The sequence below is a fragment of the Trachymyrmex cornetzi genome, unplaced genomic scaffold, assembly GCF_001594075.2.
Source record: "Trachymyrmex cornetzi isolate Tcor2-1 unplaced genomic scaffold, Tcor1.1 scaffold550, whole genome shotgun sequence".
Taxonomy (NCBI): Eukaryota; Metazoa; Arthropoda; class Insecta; order Hymenoptera; family Formicidae; genus Trachymyrmex; species Trachymyrmex cornetzi.
This window is the reverse complement of record NW_017299862.1, coordinates 57,411-68,835: the sequence shown is the minus strand read 5'-3', so window position 1 is coordinate 68,835 and position 11,425 is coordinate 57,411. Positions and strand designations below refer to the sequence as shown.

Here is an 11,425-nt window from a genome sequence, read left to right as displayed (position 1 = left end):
AAGACCGCGCAACTACTACTACACGGAATTTCGGCTCTGTTGACAGTCCCAGTCTCCGCAAAGCATCTGTATACACGTATTTCTTATTCGGTGGGAATATATCTTTTCTAGACTTTCAATCTTAGTTCTACAAATTCGGTATCGTTCGTTTCAATAATGTGAGGTTTGCTGCCCGCTTATTTTCAAGATATGGACTCTAAAACTCTTATATCAAGCAAATATATATCCGAGGTGACAGCTGTGCGAGCCAAAAATAAGTAAATTTTATAATTTTTTTTCGATTTTCTCATAAAATCCAGTGTAGCAAACATCCTCTGTGTGCGTACTATAATTTAAGTAATAATACTTTTGCAATCCGTACATCCAATACGGAGAAATCCCATCGAATAGGAATGTGGTAAAACAGGGGGGCTTTAGCATCGCCTGAAAGGGATGCTGGAGTAACGGTCGAAGTTAATCAAGGTCGATAAAATTGATTTTGTACTAGAGACCCTTTACTAGAGACTGATCATTCGGCACACAAATGGCGGCGATAAATCGATAAATCGATTCGATCAGTTGTCGATTTCGTTTGTTGATCGTTATATCAGAAGAAGTGTATTACATGTAGGTAGGAGAAATAGCTTGTAAGTATACATATTGACTGAATTTAGGTATTAAAATAGATTGTTATTTATATAGAATATTTTCCAATTGCTTAACACATCTTGACACAAACGTAGCAAATTAGTTCACACATTTTTAGTGTTAACAAAATAATTTAATTCTTTTAAGGTTATGAAGTTATCGTGGTTTCCAGCAAGGACATAGTCAGACACAGTATAACACAGTGAATCATTACATCCTTGTTATTTGCCTACGTTAAACAAGAATGAAACGATTCCTTGTGTTACACAGTGTCTGATTGTGTCCTTATTGGAAAGTACCCTGTGATAACAACGAATCTTTGGTTAATTTTCAAGGTATTCTCTATCCGCCTCGAATTTTTTAATAACATTAATATATTCAAGATGTCAAAGTCTATAAAAAAACATTATTACTTTTGCTTATACTTTTTAGGCAGAAATCAGTTGCTTTTCGCGCTCGGCTGAACAGCGTTCCTTATTGGCGCCGCCATTAGTGTGCTGAAGTCACATGCACCAATCAGCAAAAGTCCCGAAATGATCAGTCTCTAGTAAAGGGTCTCTATTTTGTACCGTCCGCTTACGCCCTCTAGAGGCTCAGGCTCTCATTACTTTCATGCGCTGTGAGTGCTGTAAGCACTCACGTTTCCAGCTGTTTCCAGCCGTGCGCCCAGTGTTGCCAACTCGGTAGATTTCCTACCAGATCTGATAGAATGGCATAGCCATCTAGTAGGCAAAAATTAATTTTGATAGCTAGAATTTCTAGTAGAATGATCAGCACAATAGTAGATTTTCTAGTAGAATTTTGTTTAAGCCGAAAATCTTGTGATTGATTACTCCTACTTCATGTTTCCGGAAAATTTGAAATCTGTTCTTTATTCTTACACTCTTTACTTTAACTTACTACACCGTATGCACCATTTCAGAGAATACAGGGATACAGAACAGACCTTTGGACGTCCTCGCGCATGTTTATTCACATTTAGGGTGCAGTCCTCTGGAGCATATCGCGGATTAGCGGATCGAAACATTCTGTGATTGGCGATCCACTAATCCGCGATACGCTCCACGGGACTGCACCCTCACTCTGTGATGGCATGTTTGACCGAAGGATGTCATAAAAAAAAAATTAAAACAAAAGACTGCTATATATCTAATAACCTGATGGATGATAATGATGATATTGATTTTAATTTCGACTTTTAAGGCCTATGGCAATTGGCAATTAGCAATTAGCATAGGTTTTTAGTCCTACGTGCAAATCGTAAGAATTTTTAGTCAATATGTACAAATATAAAGAGTTCTTTATTTTAAGTTATTTTACAATTTTATTTGTGATTGCGTCATGCGTGTGATCTAATTCTAATTATAACTGTATTATTTTGTATGATGTACAAATATATGAAACAAATATTTATTAAATAAAAACATTTTCTAAATTTTTTCACTGGTGTATTAACAAGCCCTTCAAACATTTGTTTATAAATTTTTGCTTGTAAAATTAAAATTCTAAATAATTGCCAAAAAAAGATCTTATTTTCTACATTTAGTCGATTTCTGGTAAATTATCTATTGAAGTTTCTGGTAGGAGCACTGAACTATACTACTGGAAAGCGCTCTGCCCTCTGAAACGGCGTAAGAAACAGAGAGAGCTAATGTGAGCCCTTCTGTCCTTCATCGCGCATGCGCATTCGACCGATGTACATTCTGAATCAAAAGTATTGTTGATCCAAAGCGTCAGAAGTGAATCGGTTAGTTCAATGGTTTGGTTAATGAAATGTATTTGCATTTTTTACGAAATAAATAGAAAAATGGTCCACAAATGTTGTGTTAAAGCATGTAAATCTATTCACAGTGCGTATGAAGATATCTCACTACCAGTGTCTCCAGATTTGGAACTGCACATGCGCAGACGCATGGATAGCACTCTTGACTCAGACTGTACCGACAAGGACAAAGGGGCTCACATTTACTCTCTCTGTCGGTTCAGGCGAATGGCCTCAGAGCGCTTTCCAGTAGTATAGTTCAGTGGGTAGGAGCCGGCTAGAGTTGGCAACTGTGTGCGCCGTTTCCAGTCGCTCGATTTGCTCACATGTGTGAGCATTTAGGCGTCGTCTACAATACACGGAGTAAGAAGTACAGCCCTGCGCACAATGGAGGAAATATTAGAAACAGGAATAGATATTAATATTTTAACCTATCAGATACCAGTTACACCGGAATATACGGTTTCTGATACGTTGAAATTTTAATATCTATTCCTGTTCCTAATACTTCCTCCATTGTGCGCAGTATATCTAATAACCTGATGGATGATAATGATGATATTGATTTTAATTTCGACTTTTAAGGCCTATGGCAATTGGCAATTAGCAATTAGCATAGGTTTTTAGTCCTACGTGCAAATCGTAAGAATTTTTAGTCAATATGTACAAATATAAAGAGTTCTTTATTTTAAGTGACTGTGATTGGTCAATTTCTTACTCTTACTTCTTACTCCGTGTATTGTAGACGACGCCTGAAATATAATTGCGTTCTAAGTCACACTGTCAGTACTAAAGATCTATAATATATGTGACGGAAAATACAGATTTTACTAACAGTATACACAGTCGTAGTTTTCGTTATGGTCCAATGCCATTTTAGGTTACATAATGTGTCAAAATGTATCATATGAATACATATATTGCATATATATGTGTAACTACTTCACCTCTTTTTGCTAAAGAGGTCTACTGATATATATTGTCGGAATCTGTAATAGTCGTAACATATTATCGAACTTATACCCCCAAAGCTCTGATTGGACGGCTCGTTATTCCCTGTTGCCTGTGCCTATTGCCTGTGTCTATTGTGTTTCCAGCTTTAATTAGGTTTGTTTTTTTTCTCTGCACTAGTGTGCTCTAGAGTCCTAGGCCGCGGTCCGATACACGCTCACAACGCTTAAAAATCATTTCATCCTTGTTGTTTGTCAAATGTTAAACGAAGACAAACAATGCTCATGAGCGTTGTCAGCATGATTCGGACCACGGCCCTAGATTTATCAGAGAGGCGCAACCGGTGTTATGCATTCTGATTCGCTGTTGCAATCTGACCAATTGCGTGAGTTGGCAGCCATTTATAGTACTAGTGACATATTTCTATTTCATTTTATCCTATACATTCTATCTCACATTATCCTACATGTCTTATTTTGTTTGACATAGTTTAAAGGCAGTTTCATAGCATGTCGGCCATGTTTAGTACTCTCCTTAGTACCTTTGTCATACTGACTTAAGCCGGTTGCGCCTCTCTGATAAATCTAGGACTCTACGTCTGGCTACGTGTGCAGCTACTCCATCTCTTTTTATTACACGTAACCAAAGCATAGAGAATGGACTGCGCGATCCGTGTGTCAAAATGGTCGAGGAATGAGAGAGAGGGACCGTGGCAGACGGCCATTTTTATCTCTTTCCATTCAATGGTGTAATGGGAGAGAGAATGAGAGGGAGATTGGCCGTCTCCCACGGTCCCTCTCTCTCATTATTGTCGACCACATTTGATACATTACTTAGATACAGATCGCGCAGTCCATTCTCTATGTCTTTGCACGTAACAAATAGAGATACAAATTTCTCATGCTGATATTCACACGGATATATTTCCACGAAATATTAAAATTTTATGAGTATTATAATGTATTATAATGTGTGTTTGTGTGTATGTATGTATGTTTGTATTTATGTATGTATATACTTCTATATACGAGGGTTGTCTGAAAAGTTTTGAGCCTCATCATGAAGCTGGCGTTACTCGTCAAAGCCATTCTAGTATTATAATCGTGATACTTATGAAAGATATCTGTGACAATTGTGGCCACTTTGGACGTTCAGTTTTTGTTTCGCAATCATTTGTGTCGTCATTTTGTAAAAATGGAAAAAATTGAATATCGTGCTATAATTAAATTCTTGCATTTGAAAGGCAATACGTCTACGCAAATTAAAGCCGAGTTGGACGCTGTTTACGGGGACTGCTCCATCATTTGCCACCGTGAAAAGATGAGTAGCTGAATTTAAACGTAGTCGTACCAGCTTAGCTGATGATGAGCGTTCGGGACGGCTAACAACTGCGACCACCACCGATAACATCGAAGAAATTCATCAAATGATAATGGACAACCGTCGAATTAAGATTAGGGAGATAGCAGAGGCTGTTGGCATATCAAAAGAACGTGTTTGCCATATATTGACTGAAGAATTGGGCATTCGTAAGTTAACCGCGTGTTTGGTGCCGCGCTTGCTCACTCTGGATCAAAAACGCATTCGTATGAACATTTCTAAGGCTCTGTTGGAGCGGTTTAAGCGAAACGAGTCGGATTTTTTGCGTCGATTAATAACGGTTGATGAAACTTGGATCCACCACTTCACTCCTGAAACGAAAGAACAGTGAACTGCGAAGGGTGAACCTGCTTCGAAGAAAGCGAAGACGGTTTTATAGGCAGGAAAGGTGATGGCCACTGTTTTTTGGGACAGTCATGGAATTGTATTGATCGACTATCTTGAAAAAGGTAAAACAATAACAGGGACGTACTACGCATCATTGCTTGACAAGCTGAGGCAGAAATTGAGAAAAAACGACCGCATTTGAAAAAGAAGAAAGTGCTGTTCCATCAAGATAATGCACCGTCTCACACTTCGGCGGTCGCTATGGCAAAAATTCACAAATTGCGGTTCGAATTAATTGACCATCCACCGTATTCACCAGATCTGGCCCCCAGCGACTTTTCTGTTTCCTAGGCTCAAAGTTTAGCTCGGAGGACAGAAATTTTCATCGAACGAGGAGGTCATCGCATCCGTAGACACCTATTTTGCAAAGCAAGACGCTCAGTATTATTTGAATGGATTAAAGGGGTGGGAGCATCGCTGGAAAAAATGTATCGACTTAAAAGGAGACTATGTGGAAAAATAAAATTGAATTTGACCGAAAAATTACTTGTTTCTATGTTAGGCTCAAAACTTTTCAGACAACCCTCGTATATATAAATAATAAATATAAGTATATATACATCTCTACACACATACATACATACATATATACGTACATACAGACACACGTTATAATACAGAGACGTGTGAGTGAATATTGGAATGATATTTTATGGGCATTATTATGTACACACATTACAAAACATAAAATGTATTTCTAATTCATATCCACTATGTCTGTTTAGATGTATTGAAAATATAAAATGCACATAAAATACCAATACATCTGAACAGACAGTGAATATGAATTAGAAATACATTTTGTGTTTTGTAATGTACGATATGTACATAATAATGCACATACAATATAATTCTAATATTCATTCACATACCTCTATATTATAATGTGTGTTTGTATGTATGTATATACTTAAATTTATTATTCGTATATATATATTATATATATATATAAAAGTATGTACATACATACACATTATAATGCACATAAAATTTAATTCTGATATTCACTAATATGTCTATATCGTATCTGCGTGAGTATCTAAGTATGAGTAACTTCTATCTCTTTTTATTATGGGCCTTCTACAATAAGTTATAAGTCATAAATCAGAAGTCAGATGCTAAAAATTGACCAATTACAATTGTCTTTAGCATCTGACTTCTGATTTATGACTAATGACTTATTGTAGAAGGCCCATTAGACATAATAAAAAGAGATGGAATAGCTACATATATACATGTGCAATGTACCCAAATGTCTGAAGTCTTCTAGTAGCCCGTCAGCAGGTTCGAGCAGAAAATGACGGCAGTCTGCCATCAACTGCGTTCGCATTAAGTTTGTGTTCTGTTAACATCGACTGTCAACATAATGTGAAGGCAAATTGTTGGCAGAAACTAAGCAGATCCTGCCGACATTATCTAACGCTTTCAGATTCTGTTACGTTTTTTCTAGCAGTCTGTCAACAGTATTATCTAATTCTGTTGCCATTTTGTTGGCATAATGTGTAGCAGACATTAAAAAAATCTGCTTTCTACAGATTTGGCTATCTGGTTATTTATATATTGATAATATAAGTCACATCCTAAGTTAAAATGGCATTGGGAACGAAGAAGTGCTGTTACACGTGATACATGTATTTCAAATATATGTTTGCATCCGAAGATATACATATTTATGTTACAGTCAGAGTGCTCACTTAGTAAAAATATATTTATTGTAATTTGCTTGTATATACATTGACCAATAAGTGTATACATTTATTAAAACACTTTGAACATGATATACTTATATACATTTCATAGACTTACAGCGTCATATGAAAATTATCCATATGACTATTGACCGTGTACGTTATATATATGTATAGCACATATACAGAGTGTATAAAAAATCCCGGATCCCTTAAATATCTTGAAAAGTAATCATTTTTGAGAAAAATGTTTTATACAAAAGATGTAGGGTTGAAAATGGTCTATTGACTGACCTTATAAATTTGACCTTGGATGGTGCCACCAAGGTCAAGTCAAGATCAAATCGATTTTCTTAAACGAAACACCCTATTAGATTCTAGAATCTAATAACTGAGGTCGGGAGTTTTCCAAAACACTATAATAAAGTCTCTTTTTAATCAGTACTTTTCAAGTTATAAAAGTTGAAATTTACGGAACCGCCGACATTAGCATTATCTAAGATATTACGTAGAGATTGCCCGACTGAATTTATGAGTCATGTATGTGCCCGCGAATGTCTGTATCTCTATTTCTTCCTCCCTCCTACCCTTTCCTTCTTCTTCCTTGCCTTTCCTTCCTACTCCTTTCCATTCCCTTTCCCTCCTTTCCACTCTTTCAACAAAGCTGGAGACTACATAAGCTAGAGATCTCTCCTGTCAAGTTCACTCTTTCTGTGACCTGCGATTGAGAAGGTATACTTTTTCGTGATACTCCATTCTGAGATTGCTTATCGCCACATAGTTATCTTTGTTTATAAAGTATTTATTTAAAATATTTTATAATGCTTACTGAACAGGAGCGTATATTCCTTTTAATGATGCGAGGATGGGGTGATCGTAGGAGGTCTTACGCACATGTGATAGAACTTTTCAATCAAACTTTTAGGAATGAGGACAATAGTATATTGAAATCGACTGTTATTTGTACTGTACAACGTTTTGAAGAAACAAGTTTCGTAAAAGACCGTAATAGACAAGGTAGACTAGTAATAGCTACAAATCCTGATAAAAGATTGAATGTTCTACAGTCTTTTATCGAAGATCCGCGTAATTCAGTTTGCAAAGTTGCACAACAACACGACATCAATCCTATGTCAGTTCATAAAATTCTAAAAAAGGAAAAATTTCATCCATATAAGATCCATCTGGCGCAGGAACTATGTGAAGATGATTTTGATCGTCACATTGAATTTTGCTAAAGTATGATGTTAAATATCGATAGAAACCTTTTACTTGTAGACAACATTATTTTTTCAGATGAAGCTACTTTTGAACTAATCGGGAATGTAAATCGACATAATTGCAGATATTGGAGCGATGAAAATCCTCATTGGATGTACGAGGCACATACTCAAAATCAGCAAAAAGTCAATGTATGGGCTGGAATTTTAAATGAAGCCATTATTGGGCCTTTCCTTATTGAAGGTAATTTAAACGCTGACAATTATATATATACACACATATATATATATATACATATTCATTATATCTAGCTTGTATGTTTGTACAATATAGATAAGAAGTAAGATATATTCTAAGTTTTGAATCTAATTATAACTTATGCATTAAACATAATACCTCTCATTTTTTGTGGGGATATTTAAAGGGAAAAATTTATAATACTAAACCTCGAAATCTTAATGATTTACGTCAACGAATAATAAATGAATTTAGAATAATGCCTCGCGAATTCTGTAGAAATGCAGTCTTAAGTTTTTATAATCGCCTAGCACATTGTCAGACTGCGGAGGGACGCCAATTTGAGTATTTGCTATATATGTAATATTCTTTTAACCCTAGCTCACCATACTGGGATATGACGTATCTAATGCGATTTTTCACATTGCAATTCACACTGCAAGACTTTAACTTTTTATGATGTAATTTAAGAATAAAATATTTTTTGTTTTATCTTTGTTTATTTGGCTTTGTCTTATTTTATAGATATTCATTTTGCATGTGATAAGTTAAAAATATGTTTTCTATTCAGAGGTATAACTTGACGAAGTTCCAGATCCCGGTGGGGTCTAGCCGAGAAAGTAATTAAAAATTGGTAGGTAAGGAGAGTTGGGTTAAAGGAATGACAAATGCTCAAACGAATGACAGTTGATTTAGATATACCATTGTCTTTATTTCTAAAAAATTTATTGAAAAGTCTTGTCGCTTGCGTAAGACCTATGACCACGCCATCCTCGCATCATTAAAATGGATACAATCATCTTAGCTTAGGTAATGCTAATGCCGCGGCGGTTCCGTAATTTTCAACTCTCATGACTTGAAAAGTACTGATTAAAAAGAGGCTTTATTATAGTGTTTTGGAAAGCTACCGACCTCAGCTATTAGATTCTAGAATCAAAAATAGGGTGTTTCGTTTGAAAAAATCGATTTGACCTTGACTTGACCTTGGTGGCACCATCCAAGGTCAATTTAAGGTCAGTCAATAGATCATTTTGATCCCTACATCTTTTGTATAAAACATTTTTCTCAAAAATGATTACTTTTCAAGATATTTAAGGGGTCCGGGACTTTTTATACACCCTGAATATGTATAACGTATATATTATATAGGGTGTCCAAAAAGATCCCGGATTTATGAGCTGAACATAAAGATGACTATAACTAATAGTGAAGGAATGTAAATTGTACTTGTATTGGCATATATAGTATGCTAAAATATAATGCGTTGATCTATGACTATGATTCACGTTCTACGACTCAGTTACAGCTATCCTTGTGCTAAGGCCTTCCATAACGTTTTTGAAAGAAACGTTTCAGACAAAAGTTGTAAGGTTTTAAGGAAGACATTTACTGATATTCACCTTATATATTAACCTTAGCGTCTGCAAGGTCAGATCAAGGTTACATCCATTTTGTTTTAATGAGACATGATATTTTTATTGTAGACTCTAATACACAGTTATTATTGATATGTTGACTTATACAGGGATACAAGTACGAAAAGTTCTCGGTCTAATACAGAAATGATCCCACAAATATCAAACTGCTATAATTTTAGAAAAGTTTGATCCTTCATAGGATTACTGTTAAAATTTCAGACAGATGTGTTCATTAATTTCTTTCTTTCGGTCGTGTCAAGCAACCAGTCCCAAGCTTTTGGTCCCATTATGACAATGCATCCACTCACATTTCTTTAATTGCAGAAGCAAAATTCTACGAATTGGCTCCGCAAGCATCGTATTTCACCATCCAGATTTGATAATCGAAATGCCTCTGGCAGTAAATTAAAAATAGTCAGCCCACGATGAACGTCTCTGGTAGTTAATTAAAAATAGTCAGCCCACGATGAATGCCTCTGACACTTGTTTATAACTAGCCAAAGCACGATTTACGGCTGTGGCATTTTGTTACAGCAAGCCAGCCCACGATTAACGCCTCTGGTAGTTAATTAAAAATAATCAGCCCACGATGAACGCCTCTGACATTTGTTTATAACTAGCCAAAGCACGATTTACGGCTGTGGCATTTTGTTATAGCTAGCCAGTCTATGATTAACGACTATGGCAGTTAATTAAAAATAGTCGGCCCACGATAAATGCCTCTGACATTTGTCTATAACTAGCCAAAGCACGATTTACGGCTGCGGCATTTTGTTATAGCCAGCTCGCAATTAACGCCTCTGGTAGTAAATTAAAAATAGTCAGCCCACGATGAACGCCTCTGACATTGGATCATGATTAGGCGAAGCACAATTTACGGTTATAACATTTAACCATATCACTTGTATGATAAATAAATTGATATTTTCACGAATGACATAAAAATACTAACCTTTCCCATTCTGGCTTTATAAGGTGCCTCCCAACAAGAAACACACATGACAGTAACATGACAGTAACCTTTTAATCAATTTTGGCTTTATAGGGTGCCTTCCAACAAGAGACACAATGTGACATGGTATGACACGGTGCATCATTATAGTCTTGTTGTTCGCCAATATACAAGCATGAGACAATCACTATGTTGTACTGAGTCGCTTGTTAGAAAGTACCCATAACCTTCTTTCGAGTTATTTGGCTGTCTAAGTTAAAATGGGTCACCCTGTATATGTACATCTATGTATAAAGATCATGTTATATAAAACAATCATATAATTCCATTTTAAAAAATTACTACGACTTTCATATAACCTCGAAAAAGTTATGTATTTTACTATAATTTGTCTCCTAAAGAGAGTCACACACTTTTGTCACATACATTTTTCCATATTATTTATATTATGTAGGTATTTCGATGTAAAATTTAAAACGGACACCCTCACACATGTATAATTATGAAATTTGTTTATACAAAAGTTGTAGGGTACAGACAAGGCTAACTTATGGTGACCTTGACCTTGACGATGACGATGACCTTCAAGGTCATTTCAATATCAAGTCAATTTTTTCAAATGGAACCCCTTATTTATAACCCGGAAGTGGAAAGAGCGGAAGATTTTACGTCCAAATATGACCTTGACCTTGACCTTCACCGCTACCTTCAAGTGCATCCCTCCATGGTGAGGTTCTATAGTTCTTTTCGGTTTGTGTCCGTTAGTTTGGACCTCCCTGTCGGCCAGCATTTAGCATGGTTG

At 35.9% G+C, this 11,425-nt stretch overlaps 1 long non-coding RNA gene across 1 annotated transcript in view; it reads left to right on the top strand.

Moving 5' to 3' along the window:
- Positions 1-512: 512 nt before the first annotated feature.
- LOC108765824 (uncharacterized) overlaps positions 513-11,425 on the top strand; it is a 14,399-nt gene continuing 3,486 nt past the window's right edge. The window contains exons 1-2 of the long non-coding RNA XR_001940339.1: positions 513-626; positions 775-929. This is a non-coding gene — a long non-coding RNA (uncharacterized LOC108765824). The remainder of the gene's footprint in view (positions 627-774; positions 930-11,425) is intronic.